This window comes from Rhincodon typus, chromosome 12 (assembly GCF_021869965.1).
Source record: "Rhincodon typus isolate 14 chromosome 12, sRhiTyp1.1, whole genome shotgun sequence".
Classification (NCBI taxonomy): domain Eukaryota; kingdom Metazoa; phylum Chordata; class Chondrichthyes; order Orectolobiformes; family Rhincodontidae; genus Rhincodon; species Rhincodon typus.
The window spans coordinates 21,691,469-21,718,958 of NC_063343.1; positions in this window are offsets into that span (position 1 = coordinate 21,691,469).

Below are 27,490 nucleotides of genomic sequence, written 5' to 3' on the forward strand. Positions count from 1 at the left end.
AGAATTTGAAAATGGAATCGTAAAATGAAACTGCCCCAGTTTCTATGAAAAAAACTTGAGATTTGAAAAAGAGAACTTCTGGGCAGACTGGTCACGGGTGGGATGGTGGTTCAGGGGTTAGCACTGCTGACTCACAGCACCAGGGATCCAGGTTCAATTCCAGCCTTAGGCAACTGAGGAGAGCTAGCACATTGTCTGCGTGGGTTTCCTTAAGGTGCTCCAGTTCCCTCCCACCACCCAAAGATGTGCAGGTTAGGTGGATTAGCCATGGAGAATGTAGGATTATAGGGTAGGGGGTGGGTCTGGATGGTCTTAAGAGGGTCAGTGTGGACTCAATGGGTGAATGGCCTGTGTCAATACTGTAGGGATTCTATGATCACACAGGTCAGTCTAAGCTGGGTCCTTGCACTTATTGAGATCCAAAGCTGAGTCAAGTGGTTGCTGGTGTTTCTGTTACTTAATGATAATATTGGTGGACCTATGCCATCCAGACTGAGTTGAGCATGCTCTGCAGATTTTTCTACTTGTAGGGAAGGTTGTATCCAATGAACTCAGGTTCCATGTGTAATGCTGTCAGATGGCATTAGGTTGCATTGTAAAGGAGAGGAGCTGATGTTCTTCTTGAGGAATCCTGAGCTTTGGAAGACTTTGTGACTGAGATTGATGATATATACATGGTATGGAGTGCTGTGCCAATTTGAAATATCTGTTTCAGTCGCCTCTGCCACTTAATATTTAATTTATAATCTATAATAAACTACAATTTGCCTGTGAATTTATAATTGACTTATGTCAGTCATAGATGTAAAATTATAAGATAATATTTAGCATTTGCTTTGTTTGACTCTTGAATGGTTTATTCTGTTTTAATCTGTGGAATCCTGTGGCTGCATTCTGTTACTGAATTAATGGGATTTTAGATTTCTTCTACTTTAACCATACATTATTGGTCCTTATCAAGCTCTTAGACAGAGAGCCACCTAAGCTTATTTTCCTCCCCTTTCTCTTTAATTAAAAATGAATTTATATCAATATTCTAACAGTAGGCCATTAGACATGATGAATGATCTGGTGCTGATCTAATTTATGGTCGACATTTAATTCTGAGCTTGGAAGGCCAACCATAAATGGCCATTAACATTATGGATCCTTATCTCTACTTTATGGAGTTCTAAGTTATCCTCTAATTCAAAAATAATGGCACATCCAAAATGATCATAAGAACATAAGTAAGCAACACTTTCTGAAAATCATGATTCTTCTGTTTTTAAAATGTGGTTCATAAGGTCAATGATTGAAGATAATTGAGAAATTGAAATGAAAATATGACCATTAATGATCAAAAAGTTATAGATTTCCTAGGGACATAAATTCAGAATGGTGGTCTTCAATAAGCAGATGAATTAATTCTAGCCTGGTAGCTACAGCATACTGATTATTCATATCTCTGGAGGCGGACCTGCTCATGCACAAATTAGTGGAGCTCCTGACTCTGCGATGAAGGGAACTAGCTAGAAGTGTTTATAATGATAGGAATGCAAGTGAATTGGCACAGTGATGATATCTTATTAACAATAAAAAAATTAATTTCAGTTGCTCATTGTTCACGTACATTTCCATTTCAAAACTATCATGGATCTAGTCCACTTGGTGAAGTAATGATTTTTCTTGTCAAGAAGCTGCCTGCACTTATTTTCAACATCAATGATTTTCATGTTCATTCTAGTGCGCATTTGAATCATGTTGCAAGCTAAAGTCATTTTTCTTGCTCATTATTATTTAAGCAAAAAGGGTTTTCTTCTATATTCCAAGATACTACAAAACGTCTGTGAAATGAATCATGCTGTGAACTGTAAATTTGCAAGACTGTCATGAATAAAACATAAACAATCATCAAGTCCACAGAGCAGTAAGCAATAGGGTTCAAAAAGTCAAGACCCAAATTGAGAACATATCTCTATTAAAATGGAGCTACACTGCTACAGTGGAATTCTGTAATAGATTATAAGATGGAAGCAGACAATGGAGGGCCATGAAAGCAATTTCTGCTTGTTGTGCTTCTACATTTTAAGCACAAATAATTAGACTGTAGCTGTAATTTTAACCCATTTTGCCATAATGCAAAATGAATTTGCCATCCATCTGACACAAAGCATTACCCCAAAATAGAACTCGTGAAAGCAGTGGGAAATAATGTCAGAGAGTCTTTTCACCACTGTTTCTGGTGTTGTGTGGCTGCAGTACACACAAAACAAATGTGATGAGTTTGTCTGTGGGAACTTTCCATACTTGATTTTTCACTTCTTTAAAGTTAGCAAAGTGGAATCCCAATATTCCATTCTGTTGCCAATTGTAGCACACCCAGCAAGCAAAATGTTCTTCTTTGCCTGCTGTGATATCTTTGATTTGACAATGTAGCTTGGATTTATTCCAACAATCTAATCAAATGCAAAGCACTTCAGTTAAAATTTTGCAGCGTGTTTTTTCAATTGGCTGAGCTAGGCAAAATAATTTTCCCACACCAACTGTAGTAAAGATAATGCATGTTTTGTTGATTATGCAGTTATTAAGGATATCAGCATTGGTTTTGGCATTTAAGAACATTTCTCCCAGCCTGAGGTGATTTTTTTGTTACTTTTTGGGGCTAGTGTCTAGTTCATTTATTATGCACAGGTGTAATTTGCTGTCATGACTACCAAGCAATTCCGCTGCTACCATCAGAGCGAAGTTATGTTCATGCTGGTAGCTTGTTTCTCTATAGAAAACTCTTGTATTTTGAACTGCTAGCTGGTAACACAAATTCTCAGTTCTCCATTTCACAATTCTTTTTAAACTATACAGCTACAATGACTATCTCCTGTATTCCTTGCAGCATTTCATATTGTAAGAAGTATATCCAATATGTCACTCCACTGAAAATAACCCAAGATTCTTTATTAAAAGTTTTACATTAGGGAAATTTTGTGTTATATTAGCACTGAGCTTTTTTTTTAGCTTTTGATGCTTGCTTCCTCAATTAGTGTAATTGGAAGCTACAATGAAAAGTCAAGTATGTCTCATGAGTCGCTTGTATTGTTTTTGGTTTCTGGCTGCATCCTGATCCTGTAAGTAGCAGGAGAACTTTAATCCCCTCCATTGAGCTCAAGTCTTCAGAGTCCGGGTTAAATGGAGCCGGTCAATTTTTCCTTCCATTCCCAACCCAAGGTAATTTCAACTTTGCTGTTTTGTTCGTTGTCTAAAGCACCTGAATCAATCTGAAATATCAGATCTTTATTTAAATGGGTGTCCGACAACACATATGGGACTCCAATGTCATTTGATAACTTCCGAATGGACTGTCCACCATCTTTGCCACTTGATGAAACCCAAACAGCAGAAAAAATAATGTGGGATAAGTGGTACATTTTCCCTTGAGTGGCAATGATAAGCAAGAGTACTTTCTTAGGATAAGTGAAAAAATATCTGGGCCTTTGCCGTTACTTCCCCTGGGGGCAGGTGTGCTGGTTTTAATCGACTGGCCTGATGTCTCTTTTTATTTGTTTCAGACAGCTGGCTAGTCTGATACAGAACGGCTGGTTGTTAAACTGTTAAAAATGAGCTGGGACATTTATCTTCATTTGTTAGAGAGGGCAAATTTCATAGGAATCATAATTATCATAAAGAGGTGAATGAGGTTATGCATGTTTGTAGCTTTTTATACAACATTAAATCTTGTGCCTAATGTCTGCAACCCTTGTGACTGCACTATCACTTTCTCCTTGCATTCAAAATGTCACTTTGGAGCAGTTGTCTGATATCATAAGATCAACTGAAATAAATTTCATGACCTTAAATAATCAAACGCAGATTTAAAATACAAAGAGCAACAACTGTGAGCCAAGCTTTTCCTGGTCCCTCAGTAAAGACACAGAAAAACTGCTATAAGAGTAGTAAGCTATCTGTACTCTATATATATTTCAAGTGAGGTTCCAAGGTAGGTGTGAAACTACAGGACTTCTATTATGAAGCACAAAAAGATATAACTCCTATGTATTTTAGCACTAAACAAAAATGTGTAATAAGTAGCCATGTATCCTTGTGTAATTGTTGAGTATTTTAGGCAATAAATCGTGGGTTAACTTATACATGAGTAATATTTTGGATATTATTTTCGAAATCTTCAGCTTCATTTCATGCCAGAACTGTCAGGACATGCATGACCCAATCTATGACCTTTTGAAGTGACCTCACCCAGTCCCCAAGATTCCCTACCATTCGTCACATCAACTAGCTTCCACCTCCCACCCAACTCTCTCACTACTTCACTGCCAAATTTTCGTATTCATGGATACACTCCCCAACCCTTCCCTGACTTTCTTGCTTGCTGTTCCCTCTTTTTCTCTTACTCAATCCTCATTCACAGCAAGACAGAATGGACAGAAAAGGGCAAGTGAGTGAGTTGGGTAGGAAAATGGCGAGTAGGAGAATTGGGCAGGGAAGCATCTTCTAACCAAAATGAAAATGGACTCTCAATATTCTTCTTTCATCCTTTGACCTGGGATTTTCAAAGAGTAAATATGGTTTCAAAAAGGATATTACCAACCTGAAATGGCTTCTGTGATCACCTGACAAGCCCATGCAGCCCACATAGAATATACAAAACCAACTGCCACAGAGTTACCATTTTAATCAAGACACACTAAAACACAATGCGGTGTAAGTAATTTACAGTTGTCATTTTGCTCATACTTGCATAACATGCATATGTACTCGGAGATGAAAGGTTGGTTACAGCTAGCCAGCTTGGGACATAGATCCCAGAATCAACAAAAGAAACTAGAAAAGGCCGGTAGCCTTTGAATAAAAAGAGAGAAAAACAACATGGATTGATAACAGAAAGGATACTGGAAGCTCCTGTCTGTCTGTCTCTCTTTCTTTGTCACAGTCTCAATTGCAGAAACCAGTGCTGGTGAGAAAGCAACTTTAAACTCCCATTGTTCACTAAGATTCAAAGCATTTTGGGAATAGTGATCATAATTCCATAAGCTTTAAGATAGTTATGGATAAAGGTAAGATTGATCATAGAATAGAGTCCCTACAGTGTGGTAGCAGGCCCTTTGGCCCAACAAGTCTACACTGAACCTCAGCATCCCACCCAGATTCATTCCCCCTAAAACCCACCTAATCTACACATCTCTATGGGCAATTTAGCCTGGCCAATTCACCTAACCTGCACATCTTTGGACTGTGAGAGGAAACTGGAGCTCCTGGAGGAAACCCATGCAGACATGGGGAGAATGTGCAAACTCCACACAAGCAGTTGCCCAAGGCTGGAATTGAACCCAGGTCCCTGGTGCTGTGAGGCAGCAATACTAACCACTGTGGCACAGTGCTGCCCCCTTGGGTGAAGGTGTTAAATTGAGGGAAGGTTAATCACAAAAGTATTATATAGGAACTGGAGAAATTAGATTGGGGATGGCTGTTTGAGGGGAAATCCACATCAGAATTATGGTAGTCTTTTAAATGCCAGTCAATCAGTTTTCAGGGCCAGCAAATTCCTGTGAGCGTGAAAGATAAGAATAGTAAGATTCAGGAACTCTGGACAACAAGAGATGTTGAAAGTTTAAACAAAATGAAAAGAAAGCATATGTAAAGGTTTGAGAAACTGAAATCAGTCAAAGACCTTGAAAATAAAGGAAGCAGAAAAGAACTTAAACAAGGAAATGGGAGTGTTAAAACAGACCATTGGCATGTAGGAGGAAGGAGAATCCCAAGGCATTTTATATGTATACTGGGAACAAAATGGTACTTAGGAAAAGGGTAAGTGTACACAAATACAAGGAAAGGAATTAACGCATGGAGCCAGAGGAAGTGGGTAAGCACTGTGCATTGGCACTGATCAAGGATAAATACATGGATGATGATGAGATTAGGAGGGTAGCTTGATACTGTAAGGCAGTGTACAGGAGGAGCTGAAGGGCTAAAATTGTTGATGATGTTTGACAGCTGCATGACCTTGAATGAAAACTAAAAGAACAGCGGATGCTGTAAATCAGGAACAAAAACAAAGTTGCTGGAAAAGCTCAGCAGGTCTGGCAGCATCTGTGGAGCAGAAAACAGAGTTAACGTTTTGGGTCCGGTGATCCTTTCTCAGAACTTGAATGAGTTCTGTGAACATTTCTGTATGTGCGAAACCCAGCACAATCAATGTGTTTTTTGGTAGTTGTTTTTTCTGTTCCTTGCTGTTTGTTACAACTTGAATGAAGGAATTGAATGATTTATTCTCATGTGTATTCAGCGTAAAAATAAGTGAAAAATGTGTACCTTCACCATATAACATGGTGCCATTCACATTAACTTAGAATAAGACAAGAAGAAGATAACTTAAGAGAGTCCAACTTTCCTTTCCACTGCCATAGTCCCACTCACGGATTTCCAGCCCTCACTTTGCCAGTGCCAGCATCCTGCTCTTGCTTGCCTCAGCGGCCCGCTCTCACCAGCCCACTCTTGATCTGCTGTTAACGCAGGATGCAACCCTTGCGTTTAGCTGCTGTCACTTTGAATCCCAGTTGTGACCCAGCTCCTTCCCGACTCCTTAGGTCAGTTGTAAAGGGAGAAAGAAGAAGGGAGAAAAAAAAGGACAAAGAAAGAAAAAGAAAGAGAACTGGTGAGCAGAGTGGAGCTCCGAATGGAGCAACTTACCCTGCTGCCATCTTATCTAATGCACAGTAAAAGACAGAGAAATTCCTTCCAAGTCACTGGACTTCACCTGGGACTGGAATTGCGTTAGGTGCCAGGAAGAACCTCAGCCTTCAGACCAGCCATCAATAGAGGGGTCCCCAAGGGCCAGAAGGGCATGAGGCGTATTGTTTCTTTCCTCTCTTTTTCATTCTTTTCATTTACTTAATAAATGTTCCTTTCTTTTATGTCTTTTGTTATTACTCATTAAATGTTCATATTTAAGCAAATTGCTGTTGATGAGCCTTCTCTTAACTACATTTAACCAGCTCTGAAAAGAACCACTTGGATACACCCTGTGATCGAAGGCAATTTTGGCAACGAGGATGGGATTCGGGAAAATGTGTAAGAGAAGGGAAAAGCAACCTGATGCTCTGGAGACCTTCCAAATTCCACGGTGGAATGTGGCAGAGTCTGGATTTGGGTCTTAGCCAACATGTTAGCACAATTAGGATCACTGAAAGAATGGAGGGTAGTTATAACCAGATAAAAAGAGATAACTAGGGGCCAGGTTTCTGCACTGTGCAAGTGCACTGAACCTCGTAAAACTGTTAACTGTTTGTGGTCTGGTTTGAATGAATCTTTGTTAGTGGTTGCTAAATATGACCTTGTACAATTTGTGTCTTTTTGTTCCCTGGAGCTCGAGATCTGGGGATACTTTGCAGTTTTAGTTTGCATTATGGGAATGTCTGATGATTTAAAAGTGTGGTATGTGCCTGTATTAGTGTGGAACATGTATGGTTAATATAACATCCTTTTAAGAAAATATCAGTGGTTGTGTAAAGCAAAAATCTGCAAAATGTGGATTCAAACATTTTGGTTCATAAAGCTTGGCTCCATGATGTGTTTGGATTGGGTGGGTTTTAATCCTAGAAGTTACTACATTTTGTAATTTCACTTTCTGGCCAACGTGAACTTCCAAATGCTGTTTTAAAACATGAGTGAATCTTTAATTCCCGATGATAAGATTGACTCACTGTTAATATTCAAGCAATTGTGGAATGTTGAAAATGCAACTCATGGGGGCGAGGAGTTTCAGAAAGGCAAATTTAACAAAAGGCTGGGCTTTTCCTTCCTTCAAGGAGGAGGAGAGACAGATGACGTACTTACGTGCAGGAGTTTACGCCTCACCCCTTTCTTGAATCCGTAGTAGATTAATACTAATTAACCCATTCTGCTTGACATAGAATGGATGGAGCTTGTTTATTTTTTTAAAAATTTGGAGACACTGAAGGCTGAACCTGTTTGCAGAATTTCAGCGTCACAACAAAGTGATGGATGAGGCACCCTCAACACATCAAGCCATTCATCAATAACACATTTCAGTGTTGGGGAAGTACTTGGGAAATATATATTGTAGTGAATGACAGGAATCTTGAAACCACTGAGCCTGAGTACATTTAAACATATCATGACAGAAAATATATTAAGACTCTCATGGCCTGGTGTTCTAAAACATTTAAATGGGATAAGTACCTAAAAATTTAAAGGGATTATGGGAAATGATAAAGTGTATGCACACTGTCTCAATGATTTCAATGCATACAAAAATGATTAGTAACTTTAAGGGAGTAAACAAAATAATGAATTTGGACAAATTTACATAGAGATATATCAAATATCTTGAATGAGTCATTAATTAACTTCAAAAAAGGTAGATCATCTTAGAGAAAGAACAAAGTCTATTGTGCTGAATCAAATAGAAATGTTTGACTTCTGTTTTAAAGTATTACAAGATTATGTTCCATGGACTACAAATCTCTGGAATTAAATATGATGTAATAGTTAAACTGCATAATTGGGTGAGACAAAGGAATTGAAGGTGGAGACTGGTGACAGAAGACAAAAAATTAGAATAATAAGTTGATGTGGCAACTGAAGTTAAAATGCATTTTAGTGAAAAGGATGTTTAGATGACAGTACCAAACTGATAGCTTTCTCTTGATGTTTGTGTGCTTGTCTTTCTTGTTAAGATTGAATTGGTGATCAAGCCACTACCCGAGACATTGGGACAATTCGTGGAGAGATAAGTAAAACCTCATAGATGATTTGATAAGATCACGTGGGAGTCAAAAACGCATGACATGGTCTTCAGATACTGATGTAAGTGTGCAAAAGTGAATGTTACCTTGGAGGTAACAAACATGAGATAGTAAAAAACATACACTCAAGAACGGGTCTCAGACATGTACACATACTTGACAAAAGAATTAATGTGGCTTGGAAGAGCCCGAAAACATTGTTTAAATGATAAGAAACTGACACAAAATCCATACAGAAACTGACTTTAAAACAATGAAAGTAGACTGAGTGAAAGGGCCCATTGGATGATATACAGATACCCCACCTTGAGTGTTTGTATGATGCGTGTACTCCAGTGATTACCATGTATATTGTAGCTCAAAAGGGGGTAGCTGCATGTGGAGGTAGCTACCACTCAATGATAAAATCATTCATAAAATTGGCAAGGGAGGAAACATTGGAGAAGTATCCTCAAGACAGATACAGATGAAGAGAGCTGGAGAAAGTTTGAATCCATGTATGATGTTATTTTACTGTTATTAGATAAGGTGATAAAAAAAACAGAAATTAAGTAACCTAAATCTGGAATAGACTGAATTTTACAGCAAATTATGTGAATAGATTGACTGAAAAAATGTAGATGATATTCTGGTCACCTCAGACAGGTGGCACGACTTGCTAGTTCCATCATGGCCTTGACCGTGCATCATGGGTGGGATATCTATTTAAAGGTTGGTCCCCAAAGGCCACTGCAATTGTTAATTTGATGATACACCCTATTGTTGTATTGTTCATATTGATGATAATTATTTTCATTGTAGTTTTAATCTTCTAATGTAGGTTACATAGTCTTATTATACATTCTCATGTGGCTGTGACTGATTTGCGTTTGCATCTGCAATTGTAACGTGCGCAGTCAAATATCATCAAGGGTGGATTGCATAGATGGGCTGAAGGGCTAAAATTGTTGTTGATATTTGACAGCTTCATGACCTTGAATGAGTCCTGTGAACATTCCTGTACATGCCGAAGCCGGCACAATCAACGTGTTTTTGTGTAGTTTTTTTTTGTGTCTCAATGTTTGTTACACTGTTTAAGAGAGAGAGAGTTGCTGGACTTCACCTCGGACGGTTGCAAACCAGGAACAGCATCAGCTTCCAGACCAGCTGTTTGATCGAGGGGTCCCCGAAGACAAGAAGGGCAGGAGACTTGTTGTTTCTTTCCTCTTTTTTTCATTCTTTTTGTTTACTTAATAAATGTTCTTTTCTTTTTCTACTTTCATTATTACTCAATAAATGTTCATATTTCAGCAAATTGCTTTTGATGAGCCTTCTCTTAACTACATTTAACCGAATCTGAAAGGAACCACTTGGGTACACTCTGATCCAAGACAGGTAGGTTGGTGTTAAGAAGGAGGCGATTTTGAGTGCCTTCAAAAACATTATGTTTGGTAGGTCATCAGGGCCTGATCAGATCTATCCCAGGATATTGAGGGAGGCATGGGAGTGATTGTGGTAAATTAGCAGAGAGCTTTATATCCTCTTTAGCCTCAGGCAAGATTCCAGAAGATGGAGAATAGCCAATGTTATTCCTTTGTTTAATAAGGGCAACAGAAATAATTCCAGGGAATTGTAGACTTGGTGCCTTATTTCAGTGGAAGGGAAATTATTGGAGAGGATTCTTAGGAATAGGATTTACTCAGATCTGGAAAAGAGTGGACTTGTTAAGTAAGTCAGCATGGCTTTGTGTGGGAGAAGTCTTGTTGCTCAAATTTGATTGTGTTTTTTGAGAAAGTGATGAAGATGATTGATGAGGGTGGAGCAGTGGATATTTCCTACATAGACTTTACTAAAGATGTTGCCTGGTTTGGAGTTCATTAGCTATAAGGAGAGGTTGGACAAACTTGGATTATTTTCAATAAAGCATGAGAGGCTGAGGCGATTTGATAGAATTATATAGGATTATGAGAGGTGTAGGCGGGGTGGATAGTCAGAGTCATTTTCCCAAGCTGGAAATGTCAAATTCTAGGAGGCATAGGTTTAAAGTGAGAGGGGAAAATTCAAAGGAGATGTGTGAGGCAAGTTTTTGCACAGAGGGTGGAATGTGCTGCTAGGGGAGGTGGTAAAAGCAGATGCAACAGCAATGTTTAAGATACATTTAGACAGACACATGAACATGTAGAGAATAGAAGGATACAGGCCGTGTGCAGGCAGATAGGATTAGTTTAGAATTGCATAATGGTCGGCACTGACATGATGGGCCAAAAGACCTGTTCCTATGCTGCACTGTTCTATGTTCTTTCTCCAAACTTTGCCACTGCTAAGGAACCAGGAGAACAACTAACATTTGGACTTTACCTCCCCATCTGTATTAGGCATCTGTCCCCAGTTCTTTGTAAACTTATTACCTGTGTTTGTGCTTATGTTTGATGTCATGTTATGTCTTTCTTTTCAGGATAGTAGCTAATAAAACTCCATTATCTTTCACTGTAAAATCTTGGAGTTGGCTCTCCTTTGTTTTTGATTTATTTAACTAAGTTTAATTGAAGTGTGGTAGCTACATGCTGAAAATGAAACATTAGAAAATGTCGACGAGAGAGGTTTGAAAGAAAAGAGGGGGTCATGACTCCTCCCCATCTGGTCACAAGTGGCAAGAGAGAGATTCAGCTCGCAGGAAAGGTGTTGAGTGGGTGTTAAGTAGAAAGTGTTAGGGTCTTTTGGCCAAATGGCAAGTGTCAATTTTTACATTGCTTATTACTTAAATACATATGCTATCTAATATGTAGTGACATCTGGTGACAGGATGTTATTAGTGCACATTCTTCATTTCCATTCACAAACAGTCTGACTAGTCTGAATTTCTTTTAATAGTGCATCTTGAATAACTGATGAGCATCTGTGTGGATATTTGACTAATACGTGTGGATCTAACTGTTTTAATTAATCATGCAATCAAGTAGTTATTATTCATTGATAGTAATTCTAAATGCAGTTGTAATAAAGTAGGGAGTTTATTGTCTTGGCAGGTCCAGCTGTAAAATATTGCAAATGTATTCATAAGAGGATGAGGTAAGATAAGATTCTACATTTAACATGGATACCCTCATTTCAATTCACTGTGCAATGTTGAAGAAAAGGGGGCAGGGCTGGGACAGATGTAGGATGGGAAGAAAAAGATCAGCACTCTTATTTGTATCGTAGGAGCATTTCAAAATTTATTCTGAATAAACATATTGCTGTTAAAAGAGATGAGCAAAATGCGGTGACTTGTAAATAGTTTTAAGTTTGATGGAAAATTGCTACCACTGTTTTCTCTTATGTCCTCCCACGCAGCAAAACTGTTTAGCTAATACCTCACATGTACAGGGCACAGGAAGGAGCATTGTCACAGGAGAAGACATTATTAAATCAGATCTAAAAAGCTATGTTTTGTACAGAAACACAGACAAAAACTGATGCATCTTGTTGAGTATTAAGCTGAATGCAGACAATCCCCAGGTTTTTATTGATTATTTATATGAAACAAAAACATTGTTTTTTTGGAATCTAGCAATGAAACAAAGAGGGACTAATATAACAGCTACTAAAAATAACATAATTTCTTTCCCATTTCTTTCACTAACTGATGAGAATGTAATTTACTTCTGTTACCATTATGAATCATGAAAGCCGATTGTAATGGTACGAAAAGTCAAGATCCCAATTTTTTCCTCACAATGAAGATGGCACAATATGATATGAAATTCCAGGATGTGGTTACATTACTGGACTAGTAATTCAGTGATGAGGTCAAAATCCTCCATGATTAGTTGTCAATTTCAATTCACTTTAAAATACAAAAGGCTTGGATCATTGTAGAAACTCAACTGATTCATAAATCCTCCCTAGATATGGAAAATGGCTATCATTACCCAACTTAGCTTATATGTAACTTCAATTGCTAATTAATCTGGTTAATGCTTAACTGCTCTTTGAAGTGGTCTATTGCATTGCTCCAAGAAGATCTACCACCACTATCAGAGGTGAAATTAGGGTGGGTAATTAATATTGAAATTGTCAGGACAATCCAAATCCTGCAAATTTTATTTTTAAAAGTTACTGTAGATTTTCTGTGAAAACTGCATATCCTAACACTACATATCCAAAGGTGATGAAGGAAAATATATTAACTGTTCCAATCAATTATAATACAGAAATTAAACTTGACCTTCTTGGGGTATCACGTGTGTTTGGGTAAAGCTTGATATAGGCACTGTGATGATGCTCAGCATTCCCTTTAATTTTCTTTTTGGCTGTGTAAGCTTCTGATGTTTGTGTGTGGCATTGACTTCGGACGTTAATGGAGCAATAGGCATGTTGATACTGATTACCGTGTGTGGAACCTTTTGAGTGGCAGAATACGTGTGCAGCTTAGAGGGAATGCTCCAATTTAATGAAATTATGTATTCAAGCCAATAGCCACCCTTAGTGACTTTCCCAAGTTCACATGACAGCAGTTTTGCTTGTACTGTGCCTTTGTTACTTTGTAATCAATCTGTCTGTGAGATGGGTGCCTCAGCAGAATGCCTCATGTTAGATGGCACATGACTATGGAAAGTTGGAGGCACATTAGAACAGGAATGCATTTCTATCCTTTAAAAAGAAGACAAAAAGAATTGCTTGCACTATTCATTACACTGTGAGTTATCCAAGTAACTGACTGCATTGGTAGTTTGTTATTCTTGTTAATCTCTGCACATGCATTGCCAATATTCAGGGTAAAATTTTATAGGGCTCTCAGTGATGTGGATGGTGGTGAGACGTGTGGTAGATTCAGATGAAAAGATCTGTGGTGCCCATCTCAATGCCAAGATGATCTCCCATCATCTTTTATGCTTTTTGCAAGTGACATGTCAAGATTCTCGCTAGGCAGCAGCAAGATGCCAATTGATGGGAATTAATTCTTGTTAAACATTCTGCTAACAACACAGTCACCTCATTAATATTCTGACTACCATCTTACCTACCCCCCCAGACAAGCTCAATGCCAGGAAAACTTGATAAGGAAACCCTAGCATGTACCTTGCAGATTCAGCTCGTGGCTTACTCTGAACTATTCCCATGCTGTCCAACATCGTAGGGCATGATCCACGGGCAGCAGCCTCTTGGACTCTTCGACCATGGTTATTGGCATCTGGCAACCTGTGATAGCCATCCGGCACGTCCCCTAAGAACTGCCAGTGAGCTCTGAAAACACAGATTTGCATTGCAGACTGCACTAGCAATTATTTGGGAAGGTAATGAGCAAGTGGCTTTCAAAGGAGAGTCAGTGGACATGATCTATTTAGATGTCTAAAAGGCCTTTGACAAGGTGCTGCACAGGACGCTGCTAAAAAGATAAGAGCCCGGTATTTAAGTTTCTGCAGAGGTGGAAGAAAGCAGAGAAGATCCCAAAAGGACTATGATCTTTTAATCTCTCTGCCCATTGATCTGTCTGCCTATAAATTCTGTGCCTGCACGTCTTCCCTCAGTTCGCCTGACGAATGGGCAGCGCTTTGAAAGCTTGTGATTTCAAGTAAACCTGCTGGACTATAACCTGGTGTCATGTGACCTCTGAGATTTATTTCGATCCTTTCGATCCAATGTATATTCTCAGGTTTTCTGATCTGTGCTACCATGCTGCTAATGAATTCTGTAGGAGTGGCCACTTTCTTGATTTGTCCCTTCTTATCCAGCTCGTCTATCCTGTCTTTGAGGAGAGTTGGAACTTTTCTTGACAGATGCTGAATTGATACAACGTGCTGATCTACATTGTGATGATATTCTCTAGGAAGTAAACACATCATTACATTCCTCTATGATTTGTGCAGTTCCTTGAAGTGTTAAAGGTTACTGGTCCAAGGATTAGGCATACTTCAGCTAATTTGAGAGGCTTTTGCTTGCACTGTGTCTATATTGTATTGACGTAAGATGGATATCTGCAATGAATGCCTCCTGGTGGATGTCACTTGACTACAATACGGCAGGAAGCACATTTGTACACTACTGCATATTGATCCCAAATGGTAATTAGCTGTAAATTACAATTTAGACTGTAGATAAAAATATAGGTACTGAAATTAGCATAATATTTCTTGATGCTATGCATATATTCCAATATTCAAGCTGAACAGCGCTAGATTAGGTGAAGCTGTGAGGAGGCTGTAATGCTATCAGAATGTTTTCAAGTCTCATTTTTGATTTCCAATACGTTGTTATCCCATTTACACATCTGAAAGACAAAATATGCCAAACAAAATTATAATGATTGTTATCTCAATTATTAGTTTATTAACCCTTTGGGGCCTGCTTACTTATAATAAAATTTTGTAGAACATTTAAAGGGCATATTTCCAGTGCCAAGGTTTGCCTTTTGGAAGCACATTGGAAATTTGGGAATAGAGTTCAGCAGCCCTTGCATGATTTTCTGTTCATGTTAGGAGCTTGAATTCATAAAACTTACCCCGTGATCTTCAAGAATGCTGCTGACAGAACTGATTCTGTTTGGTTGGTTAATTAACAAAGATTGTAAGCGACCTGTTGACAGCAGCTGCTTAAATCCAGCGCCTACAACAGTACATAACATTCCCAGAAACTGAAGTAACATTTCCACTCTGCAGCTTGTGAGTTATTATTTGTTAAAGTTACTGTGTAGAAAATCACAGGCTGCTGAGTGCAAAGATGGAATTATTACCTCATTCTATCTGCTTTTAATTATACTGATCTAATTACTGTAAAATGAGAGTACAGTAGCATAGTGATTTTGTTCCTAGATTAGTAATCCAGAAGTCTGGACCAATAATCTACAGAAAGAGGACAAACTTGACTAAGACAGTTGTGGAATTTAAATTTTCATTATTAAATAAATCTGGAATAGAAAGCTAGCATCAGTAATAGTGACCAGCATTGTCACAAAAACATAATTGGTTCACTAATGCAATTTTGGGGAAGGACATCTGTTATTCTTACTTGGTCAAATGCAGTCCTCTTAAATCCTCCTCATTAATGTGTGAGGATTAATATCAAACTCTGGAGACCTATAACCCCTCCCACCACCCCCATTAGTCAAGCAAAAGCCTAATGTAGATACGTTTACAGAGTCATACATTTAAACTGAAATCCCAGTCTCTTCGTTCATCAGCTTCAATGTGTCCCATCCCACTGGAGGACAGTCCTATCAGAAGTGTTCTGTAGCTATCCTCAAAATTGACCTTGGACACAGTAAAACCTCATGGTATCAGATGAACGAAGGGCTAGAAAATGTCCTGCTGACTATAGTTTACCATTCTCCTCCAGATGAAGTCTTGTTGTAGGAGCACATGGAGCTTAGTGTCTGCCTTCCGTGAAAGCTTTTGCTGACTCTGGTATTGCCTCTCAAACACCTGGAAAATTGTTGGCAGGTATTCTGAACATGCATTGATTCATCAACACTCTTTGGAAACATCAACATACCCCTGACTGCCAATACTTGACCTTCTTCCCCTTAGCTGTTGCCCTCTGACAGCCTCATGGCTTATGGTGGGGTGCGACGAATGCCCTCCTCTGGTGAATCCGCTCCACTGTCACCAAAGGTGGCAGAATGATTGTGTGTATGAGACACATTTTGAATTCACTAAGTGAACTGTATGAAGAAGGCAGGCAAGAGTATATGTGCCATTGGCTTTCGTTGCTTGAGTAGCTGCAATTCACACTGAGGTGAAAACATCACCCTTGAACTCAGAGCCAGTAACATTTGGGTTTCCAACTCTCAAACCTCAACCTTTCCAATCCCTTTACTGTCAACCTCCTGCTATCATTCTGAATGGTCCCACTACCATCCTTGGCCTGACTTCTGTATCTTTGACCCTCCCTCAGACACTATTGACATTCCTTCCTTCTAACCAGGCCTGCCTTGCTACAAGCTTAGAGTCATAGAGTATTACAGCATAGAAACAGGCCCTTCAGCCCAAACTGGTTCATGCTGACCATAGTGCCCACTCAGCTGGTTCAAATTGCCCACATTTGGTCCATATCCCTGTAACCTTTTCCCATTCATTTTGGTGATTCATTTTGGAAGGACAAACTTGAAAGCAGAATACAAGGTTGACGGAAAGATTCTTAGCAGTGTGGAGGAGCAGAGGGATCTTGGGCTTCATGTCCACAATTCCCTGAAACCTGCCACCCAGGTGGATAGAATTGTTAAGAAGGTGTATGGTGTGTTAGCTTTCATTAATAGAGGGATTGAGTTCAAGAGCCGTGAAGTTATGCTCCAGCTATACAAAAGCCTGGTTCGGCCGTATCTGGAGTACTGTGTCCAGTTCTGGTCGCCTCATTACAGGAAAGATGTGGAAGCATTGGAAAAGGTGCAGAGGAGATTTACCAGGATGTTGCCTGGAATGGAGGGAAGGTCTTACGAGGAAAGGTTGAGACAGCTAGGGCTTTTCTCTTTAGAATGGCGAAGGATGAGAGGTGACTTGATAGAGGTGTACAAAATGATCAGAGGTATAGGTAGAGTGGACAGCCAGAGACTTTTTCCTACGGTGGAGGTAGCTATTACGAGGGGGCATAGTTTTAAAGTGAATGGAGGTAGATATAGGGGAAATGTCAGAGGTTGGTTTTTTACTCAGAGTGGTAAGGGCATGGAATGCATTGCCGGAGAGGGTAGTGAAGTCGGCCTCATTTGGGGCATTTAAGCGGCTATTAGATAGGCATACGGATGATAGTATAAGGTAGGGGTGGAGGTTAGATAGACCATAGGTTTACGGTAAAAGTTCGGCATAACATCGTGGGCCGAAGGGCCTGTACTGCGCTGTACTGTTCTGTGTTTTATGTTCTATGTATCCGTGTACCTGTCCAAATGTTTTTCAAATGTTGCTATTGTACCTGCCTCAACCACTTTTCTGGCAGCCCATTCAATATATGCACCACTCTTTGCGTGAAGAAGTTGCCCCTCAAGTCCTTCTTAAATCTTTCCCCGCTCACCTCTCCTTGCTATCCCTTACCTTTAACCTGCAAGGTATGGTATGGTTGCTTCCTTTAGTTACTCAGAATAAGAATATTGCAGACATAGGTACCACATTATAGGACAGATCCTGGCTCTCTTCAGACAATTTCTTCTTTCCACTGCTAATACAGCTGATAGTGCCAACTGTTGTAACATTTGAAGACCTCACCATCTTCACCCTTTCTCTTCTCTCTCTTCCTTACCAGCATCAGATCATCCAGCCTCTCCTGCTCCTCTCCCCTGTGTAGCAGAGTTAGACAAAGGAAAAAATTTCACCTCAGAGATCCAGAAATTGAACATCTTCACTGTGTGCTGCTGAATGTCTTACACTTAACCAAATGTTGTGAAACTGAGATTTTGTCTTCCATCTAATGAAGTCCCCTTACCTCACTCACCTAATTTCCTGCTCCTTTTAGCCCCACTAAATAACACATTCTGGACAGAATCTTACACAGGTTTGAGTGACGTGGGCTATGGACAGATTGGTGGCAGAGTCAGATGAAAAGTCCAGCTAGGCATCAGGAGCAACTCATTCCATCTTTTATGTTTTTGACAAGTGGCATGGAGAGTTTGTTCCCTGGAATTGAGTTGCCAATTCAGGGGGATCATTGTGTGTTAAACACTTTGACAACTGGCTAAATTGCCTCATTAATATTGAGCTTCCTATTTTACCAAACAAGCCAAATATTAAGAAAAGTTGACATTGAACTGGAGTAGCTCACTGCTGACTCCGAGTGATCTCTATGTTAGATACTAAGCATCAATAATACAGATCACATTGCATGGCCACTGGCTACACACACCCCACATCCATGGATATTGGCATTCAATATGTTCTAGCCTCTAAGAATCGTCATGGCACATCTCTAATCTATTTAAAGAATGTTTCTGCAACTCAAAACTGTACCTCATTGTAATACTGCAGCAAGCTCAGGGACAGCCACCCAGCTCACAGACTGGATCAGGCTGTATTTCCAGGCTCTTCATTTGCTCACATAGCACTTGCTCACTATGGGCCTGCCTAGTTACTCACAACATCTCTGTTGCCTTGCCTTGACTTGACTTTTTTCCACTTTGCCCCCTTAGCCAGAGATACCAATCTCATCATCTTGCTTCTGTCTTTTCAGAAGTGGCGGGAGAGGCTCTGCAGCTGGCACTGATTGCAGAATTTTTCCAAATCCAGTCAATCCAAAGCCAACACTCTTCATCACCAGCAGCGCCATCAACATTGCCACGTGGCATTGCAACCAGACAGAGGATCAGCAAAGGAGCCTGAGAAATAAAGTGATGGGATGGGTTCATCAGGTTCAAGTTGGTAGGCCCCAGTGAAGGGAGAAGAAAGACTTGGAGTTAGGGCTATCAAGGCTCTTCACCCAAAGATGACCCAAGCCTTTGGTGGTTCTCCTGTTTGGGCATGGGCTGCCAAATTAGATGGCTACCCATTGGTTAATACCAATAGCAGTGGAATGAGACCCTTAAATGGATCTTAATTGGCCAGCTGGGGGTCTCAATTGGCATCCAATCATGAAGACTGTATTTGGATCTTCCCATTATGGACTAAATCAAACGGAGGTAACAAGGTGCAGGGCTGGATGAACACAGCAGGCCGAGCAGCATCATAGGAGCAGAAAGGCTGACGTTTCGGGCCTAGACCCTTCATCAGAAAAAGGTGATTGGTTATCCATCTGCATTCATCTTTCCCAACCACATAGCATCACCTCCCTCTGAACCTATGTCTGAGTGTTTTTTAAAAGTCTTAGTCATTAAGTTCTAGCCAATTGTTCAAACACTTACATAGGTTAGTTGGCTCTCTCCAATACTCTCTATAGAATGGCCAAGTGTGTTGCATAACTTTTCCCATGTAATGTGGAACCATATGAGGAGGATCCTTCAGCACAGTGAGGGAGAGCACACAACTGAAACAGAGAATGGAATGTAAATAGAAAGATTAATGAAAATTACAGTTACCTGCTGCCAAAGCTGTACAGCTGCAGCTCATGAAACGAACTTCAGATGAACAATCTTTGCTCCCTTGCATTGATAGTTTTAACCTATGAAGCACGCCATCTGTTCAAATATCAACAGTCCTGTTCAATCACTTCAAATTGCAAATTCACCAGCTATTTTAAAAAAAAGTCATTACATATAATTTTAAAAAGTATTGAAATTAAAATTTTATAGAAAAGCCAAAACGTTACATCACCATGATTCTTGATAAGGTTTTGAAAGGGTTAATATTTGTGTTGCATTGACTCCACCCTAGTGAGCTCATACGCAGTCTTTGGACAGAGACAAGGAGATGCACTCAAGTTTTCAGAGGGAGCAGATGCTACAATGTCTGACAAAATGTAGTTATACTTATGCAATAAGCCTTCTTATTATTTAAGAACAGTGTGTGTTCTACAATTACTCAGGGTGGTGAGGTTTTTTTTAATTCAGTTGTGGGATGTCGGCATAGCTGGCTATGCCAGTATTTATTGCCTGTCCTTAGTTGCCCTTGAGAAAGTGGCATTGATCTGCCTTCTTGAACTGCTGTATAGGTAGATCCAAAATGCCTCTCAGGAGGGAATTTGAGGATTTTGATCCAGCGACATTGAAGGAACGGTGATATATTTCCAAGTCAGGATGGTGACTAGCTTGGAGGGAAACTTGTTGGGGTGGTACTCCCATGTAGCTGCTGCCTTTGTCCTTCCAGATGGAAGTGGTCGTGGGTTTGGAAGGTGTTGTCTGAGGATCTTTGGTGAATTTCTGTTGTACATCTTGCAGATAGTACACACTGCTGCTACTGAGCATCGATGTTTTAAGGAGTGGAAGCTTGTAGATATGTTGCCAATCAAGTGGACTACTTTGTCCTGGATGGCATCAAGCTTCTTGAATGTTGTTGGAGCTGCACCCATCCAGGCAAGTGGGGAGTATTCCATCACACTCCGGCCTTGTACTCGTCGAATTTATAGTTGGTGGACAGGCTTCGGTGAATCAGGAGTTGAGTCACCTACCCTTGTAGCCTTAGTATTTATATAGTGAGTTCAGATGTGTTTCTGGCCAATGATAAGTACCAGGATGTTGATAGCGGGGGATTCACTGATGGTTGCACCATTGAATATCAAGGGGCTGTGTTTATTGGAGATGGTCATTACCTGGCATTTGTATGGTGCAACTGTTTCTTGCCACCTATCAGCATAAGTCTGGATATTGTCCAGATCTTATCACATTTGATCATAGACTGCTTCAGTATCTGAGAATCGTGAATGGTGCTGAACATCATGCAATCATCAAGCAAACATCCTCAAGTCTGACCTTATATCGATGGAAGGTCATTGATGAAGCAGCTGAAGATGGTTGGGCCTAAGACACTACCCTGAGGAACTCCTTCAAAGATGTCCTGCAGCTGAGATGACTGTCCTCCAACAACCATGATCATCTTTCTATGTGCCAGGTATGGCTCAACCAGCAGAGAGTTTGCCCCTGATTCCCTTGGGGTCAGGCACTATCACACACGCCTTACCTCTGGAATTCCGGTCTTTTGACAATATTTGAGCCAAGGCTGTAATGGAGTCAGGAGCTGAATGGCCCTGGCAGGAGCTAAACTGGGCATCACTGAGCAGGCGCCGTTTGATAACATTGGTGATGACACCATCCATCACTTTACTGATGATCAACAGTAGACTGTTGAGTTGTAATTGCTCTGAGGAAGAGTGACTGGATCCAAAATATTAACTCTGATTCCTCTCTACAGATGCTGCCAGACCTGCTGAGCTTTTCCGGCAATTTCTATTTTTGTTTCTGATTTCCAGTATCCACAGTTCTTTTATTTGGTAATTGGCCTGGTTGGATCTGTCCTGCATTTTTGTATACAGGACATAAGGGACAATTCTGCACATTGTCATGTATATTCCTGTGTTGTAATTGTACTGGAAGAACTTGGCTAGTGAACTGTGAATTCTGGAGCACAAGTCTTCAGTCCTGTTGTTGTGAAGTTGGGTAGAGTATGTGTATTGGAAGGCAGGAAGTTAAAATTTGGTGTGTGTAAAATGCTAGGGGGTAAAGCAGTGCTTGGTTCCTTTAAAAGATGATATGCTTTTTCTATGCTTAGAGATGTAAAAAGGATATCTGTGAGCTTGTAGGTTTGCAGGTGCACGGAGAGCACCTGAATTGAAATATTTGTATCAAAAAGCTGTACAGCTAGCAGACCAAGCAGCAGTTGTGTTTTGTTATCAAGCCAACAAGCTTTGAATTTAGCCAATCAATTTGAATCAGGCGTTTAGAGACAAAAAAAAAATTAAATTTAAATGTGATGGTTTTGGCAACATTGGACCAATCCTATCGTGAGAAATTGATATGTCATCAAGGGTATAAAAGGAGAGGGCAGTTGGAAAATCAGGAGAACCAACTGCCATCTGCCAAGAGAACAGCTCTCAGCTCTAAGAGAAAGAATCACTGGCTCTCACAGAATTCTCAAAGCTTTAGAGTAAGCTCCATCTAAATTAAAGGTACCTACGGCACAAGTAGTTAAAGTTCCTGACCAAAGAATTCAATGGAGAAGACACAGAGCATTCCAGAAAACATAACTTAGCTGTAATTTCAAGAGATTAAATTCTAATTTTTTAAAATTTTATTTTATATAAGTGGGACTTATATTTATTGAAGCAGCATACCATTATAATCTTGTTTTATTTGGGAATAGTTAATAGTAAGAAGATGTTTATTCACTTTGTTAATAGTTTAATTCGTTTGCTCACTGTTAGTGTTAGATAAATAAATTGTTACTCATTGATTATAAAGAGAGTGTCAGGGGTTTATTTTATTTAACCACCCCTTTATAACAGATTAGGGTTCTTTTAACAGGTTATAGGGCAAGGCGTGCCTCTCTAGGTATTTTGGTTTTAGTTATCGGAGGGGATCGACCTCCGCTGTATAATGCTATTGCTGGAATGTTTTGAGGGCTCATAGCCTTTACAATATCCAGTACCTCCAATTGTTTCTTGATATAACATTGAGTGAATCAAATAACTGATAACTGGTATCTGTAGTACTTGAGACCACTGGAGGAGGCCTGGATGGATCATCCACATGGCACTTTTGACTGAAGATTTCTGTGAATGCTTCAGCCTTATCTTTGCACTGATGTGTTGGACGCTCCCAACACTGAAGATGGGGATATTTGTGGAGCATCTTCCTCCAGTGAGTTGTTGATTGTCCACCACCAATCATGACTGGATATGGCAGGACTGCCGAATTTAGATTTGATCCGCTGGCTGTGTGAATGCTTTTTAGCTCTATCTATCACTTGTTGCTTATGCTATTTGGCATGCAAGTAGTCCTGTTTAGTCACTTTACCAGGCTGACCCGCATGGTGAAGCTTCTGGCATGCCCTCCTGCATCTCCATTGAACCAGGGTCGATCGCCTTGTTTGATGGTAATGATTGAAAGTAGGATATGCAGGACCATGAGGTTTCAGATTGTACTGGAGTGCATTTCTGCTGCTGTTGATGGCACAGATGTCAGTCTTGAGTTGCTAGATCTGTTTGAAGTCTGTCCCATTTAGCACGGTGATAGTGCCACACAACACAATGGAGGTTACTCTCAATGGGAAGGCAGGACTTCATCTCCACAAGAACCGAGTAGTGGTCACTGTTACCGATACCAGTAATTACTAGATAGGCCCAAGACAAAGAAAAGATAAAAGAAGTGTGGTGGTATCCCAAAGAATCCTTATCTAGCACCATATAATGAGATGGCAAATAACATAAGATGCTAGGTGTGGTCATCATAGGATCCCTACAGTGTGGAAGCAGGCTATGTGGCCCATCGAGCCCACATCAATAAGCATCTCACCGAAACCTACTCCCTTCTACCCTATCCCTGTAACTGTGCATTCCCATGGCTAATTTCATCATGTCTGCACATCCCTGGACACCTTGGGCAATTTACCACAGTCAATCTACCTAACCTACGTATCTTTGAACTGTGGGAGGAAACTGGAATGCCCAGAGGAAACCCACACAGACATGGGGAGAACATACAAACTCCGCAGAGACTATTGCCTGAGGCTGGAATCAAACCCAGATTTCTGGCACTATGAGGCAGCAGTGCTAACCACTGTGTCATCATGCTGCTATAGTCAGCAGTTGTCAGTTTTTAGATTCTTTAGAATAATTATTTTACTAGTTCTAGTGCTTCTGTGTTACTGACTGCTACCTAAGTATGGGTAGGCTACTTTCACTATTGAATAGCTGTGGAGCTGTTCATGGAAGACCTTTGGAAGCTTAGGCCTGAGTGAACCAAGCTGAAGACTATAGTAGTCTATATATTCTTCTTTTTTGAAAAAGGGTCTAGGCCCGAAACGTCAGCTTTCTTGCTCCTCTGATGCTGCTTGGCCTGCTGTGTTCATCCAAGTCTACACCATGTTATCTCTGAAGACTATAGTAATTCAACTTTCTAACACCAATGTGAACTTCATTTTAGTGGATCACACAATACAAAAGAGCTATCATCTTAAGACTTAAAATAACCCGACAATTTTTGAGTTAGTTCTTGGAACCGTAAGAGAGGGTGACAATGTATCACTTTCTTTATTAGCTACCCTGTCTCGCACCAGTATTTAAGCCTTCAAATGGGCAGAAAAATAGACAAAAGGCGAGGCTTATCATGTTGTATCAAAGGCAAATACATTCCAGATTACTGAGTGTCTTTTTCTTATTCAGGAGCTGTGTAATTACAGAATTGAAAGAGTTAAATAGAAAGCAAAGTGACTATAAACCTTGCTGTATTAATGGCATCAATTATTATCCATTCCAATGATGACCGTTCTATACTTTTATCGGTGTGTGAAGAATACTGGAATGGTCAGAACTCCTGCTATGAGGTTTTTCTCTGATTCTGCTCAATCATCTTTTACAAGAAAAGTAGATGTGGATTGATCTGCGCCAGGGCTAAAACTTTCAATTATTTCCTTGTAAGAGATAGTCCCTAGAGAGGACAATAGAAAACTGTGAGTATGGCCAGGAAGAAGATTAGATTAGCAAGGTTAGATCACATGGAATCCAGGGACAGCTAACATTTGGGTACCAAATTGGCTTGAAAGTAAGAGAAAGAGGGTGGTGGTGGAGGCCTGTGACTTGTGGTGTGCCACAAGGAATGGTGCTGGGCACACTGCTTTTTGTCATTTCTATAAATGATTTGGATGTGAATATTCAAGGTATATTTAGTAAATTTGCAGATGACACCAAAATTGGTCACGTAGTAGAGAGTAAAGAATGTTATCTTAGAGTACAATGGGATCTTGATCAGATGGACCGAAGGGTTGACGAGTGGCAGGTGAAGTTGAGTGTTTTGAATATAAGAGTTGGATTATCATGTTGTGGCAGTCCACGATATTGGTTAGGCCAATTTTGGAATATTGTGATCAATTATGATGTCTCTGCCAAAGGAAAGATGTAAAGACGTTGTTAAATTTGAAAGGGTTCAGAAATGATTTTCAAGGATGTTGCTAGCATTGGAAGTTTTGAGCTATAAGGAGAGGCTGAATAGACTGGGGCTATTTTCCTGAAGGGTCAGAGGCTGAAAGGTGACCTTCTAGAGGTTTATAAAATCATGAGGTGCATGGATAGGGTGAATAGCCAAGATCTTTTTCCCCAGGATAGGGGAGTCAAAAGCTAGAGGGCATAGGTTTAAGAGGAGAGGGAAAAGTGGCTTAAGGAGCAACTTTTTCATGCAGAGGGTGCTGCATGCGTGGAATGAACTGCCAGCGGAAGTGTTGGAGGCTAGTACAATTGTAACATTTAAAAGGTATCTGGATGGGTACATGAATAGGAAGGATTTAGGGGGATATGGATCAAATGATGGCAAACGGGACAAGATTAATTTAGGATATCTGGTCAGCATGGACAAGCTGGACCAAATTATTTCCATGCTGTGCAACTCCATGACTCTGTTATTTGTCAATTCATTCAGCTTTTATTTAGATTGTTTCTGTCTTTTGTTATGATAAAATTTACAAAGTGAAATCTTGTCAGTAATTCCTTCATTTGGAAGGGTAAAAAAGCAAATTTGATTGATTTGGTTTACAGATCCTTGACAGGGATCACAGCAAGAGAAACAGGCAGGGAGGGTCCTTTGGGATTGTGCAGAAACTACAGAAGATTTCAAGTAGAGTGTTATATTGCCAATCCTAATCAGATCATTAAATTCTTTTCTCCATTGCAGCTAGGCCCTGGTTCAGAATTGCCTTCATGCCTGTTGCAACCTCTTTTCATGCTCATGCTTTAAATAATTACCCGTGCTTCTCTTTTTCAGAAATTCCCACTTGCATCCTTTGTGCTTGAGTCAGAAAAGCGTAGTCCCTGCTGGAAATTATTTTGTGACCCCTACCGTCACAAAACGGGTTCTTTCAGGCCCATAGCCTACATTTTGAACTTAGCCAGAACAGAATTTCAACCTTTTCCAACTTCCTGCAGCAGAGCCTGATTTTCTTAATGAACTGTGAACTCGTTATGGAAAGAACATTTCACATTATCTGTTTGGCAACTGCAATTTAATGAGGGCTGCCTTAGAATGTGGAATGTATCTCTCATTGGCACTACCAGGCACCATTACTATTGACTGAAATATCTCCTGCCAGCTTCACAATGGGAGTCTAAAATTGATCCTGCTGTTTCAATAATCATATTTTCAGCTAAAATATATCAAGATTGCAGACTTCCACAAATTTGCACAGGGGAACTGCGTTGTGGCAAAATATTTGCTTGACATTTTTGACAGTAATTTTCCTAGCTGACCATCAGTAAATGGTGCTGAGAAATAATTGTCATCATTTAACCAGCTACACAAGGTGTATGTGCTAATATTTTTGCCAAGAAAAATACTTAGCTCTCTCTATACCAAATAAAGTGACATAATAATTTAATAGCTGTGAGCCCAATTCATATTGCAACAACGTTTTATAAGTAACTTTGAACTTGGTCAAAGAATGCTTACTCTTCAGTAGAAAAGTGGGTGAAATCTTGTTTCTCGGGGATTAATGTGGGCCTAAGAGCAAGAGGTACCACTGCTGGTGTCAACTCAGGTTGTGTAATGTTGTTATGTCCTTTCCAGTTCATTTTACACAAAGCCACAACAAGTTTCTGTTATTGTGAAAATCCAGGCCCAACTGTTTTTGCTGATTAAACTCTATCAAATTTGATGAGGTGCTAAATAAATACAAGTTGTTTATGCTTACAGAACAGGTGTGCACAGGTGTGGATTATTCAGCGACCGAAAGTAATTTTTACTGGCAATAGTCAAACTCATTTAGTTATCACTAATCTTAACTTATTTCCTAACATTTACAATCAGTACTGATGGGTTCTGTTTCCTAAACAAAACCTAGTGAAGGCGAGAATTCCATCTGGTCAAGAGACCATGAGTCCAAACTTGGACAATCTAAATTGGCCCATAGCTGGAGAAATTAGACCTGACAGAAAATTGGACAAACTACACTAAACAACAGCCAGCAGCTATTGGCCGCAGAGAGCAATAGAATCCAATATCAAAGCGGTTACAAAATTTCAAGGGGATCCAGTTAAAACTAGCCCGAGGGTAGTGTTTTGCAGAAGTGTCAGTCAGACCTCTGTCACCATGACAGCCTGAGGTTGTGCACTTTACACCTCCCCGGCATGGCAATAGTGCAGGGTGTTGGTGCAACACCATTGGACGATTTTAGAGACAGTAAGAACTGCCGATGCTGGAGTCTGAGATAACACAGTATGGAGCT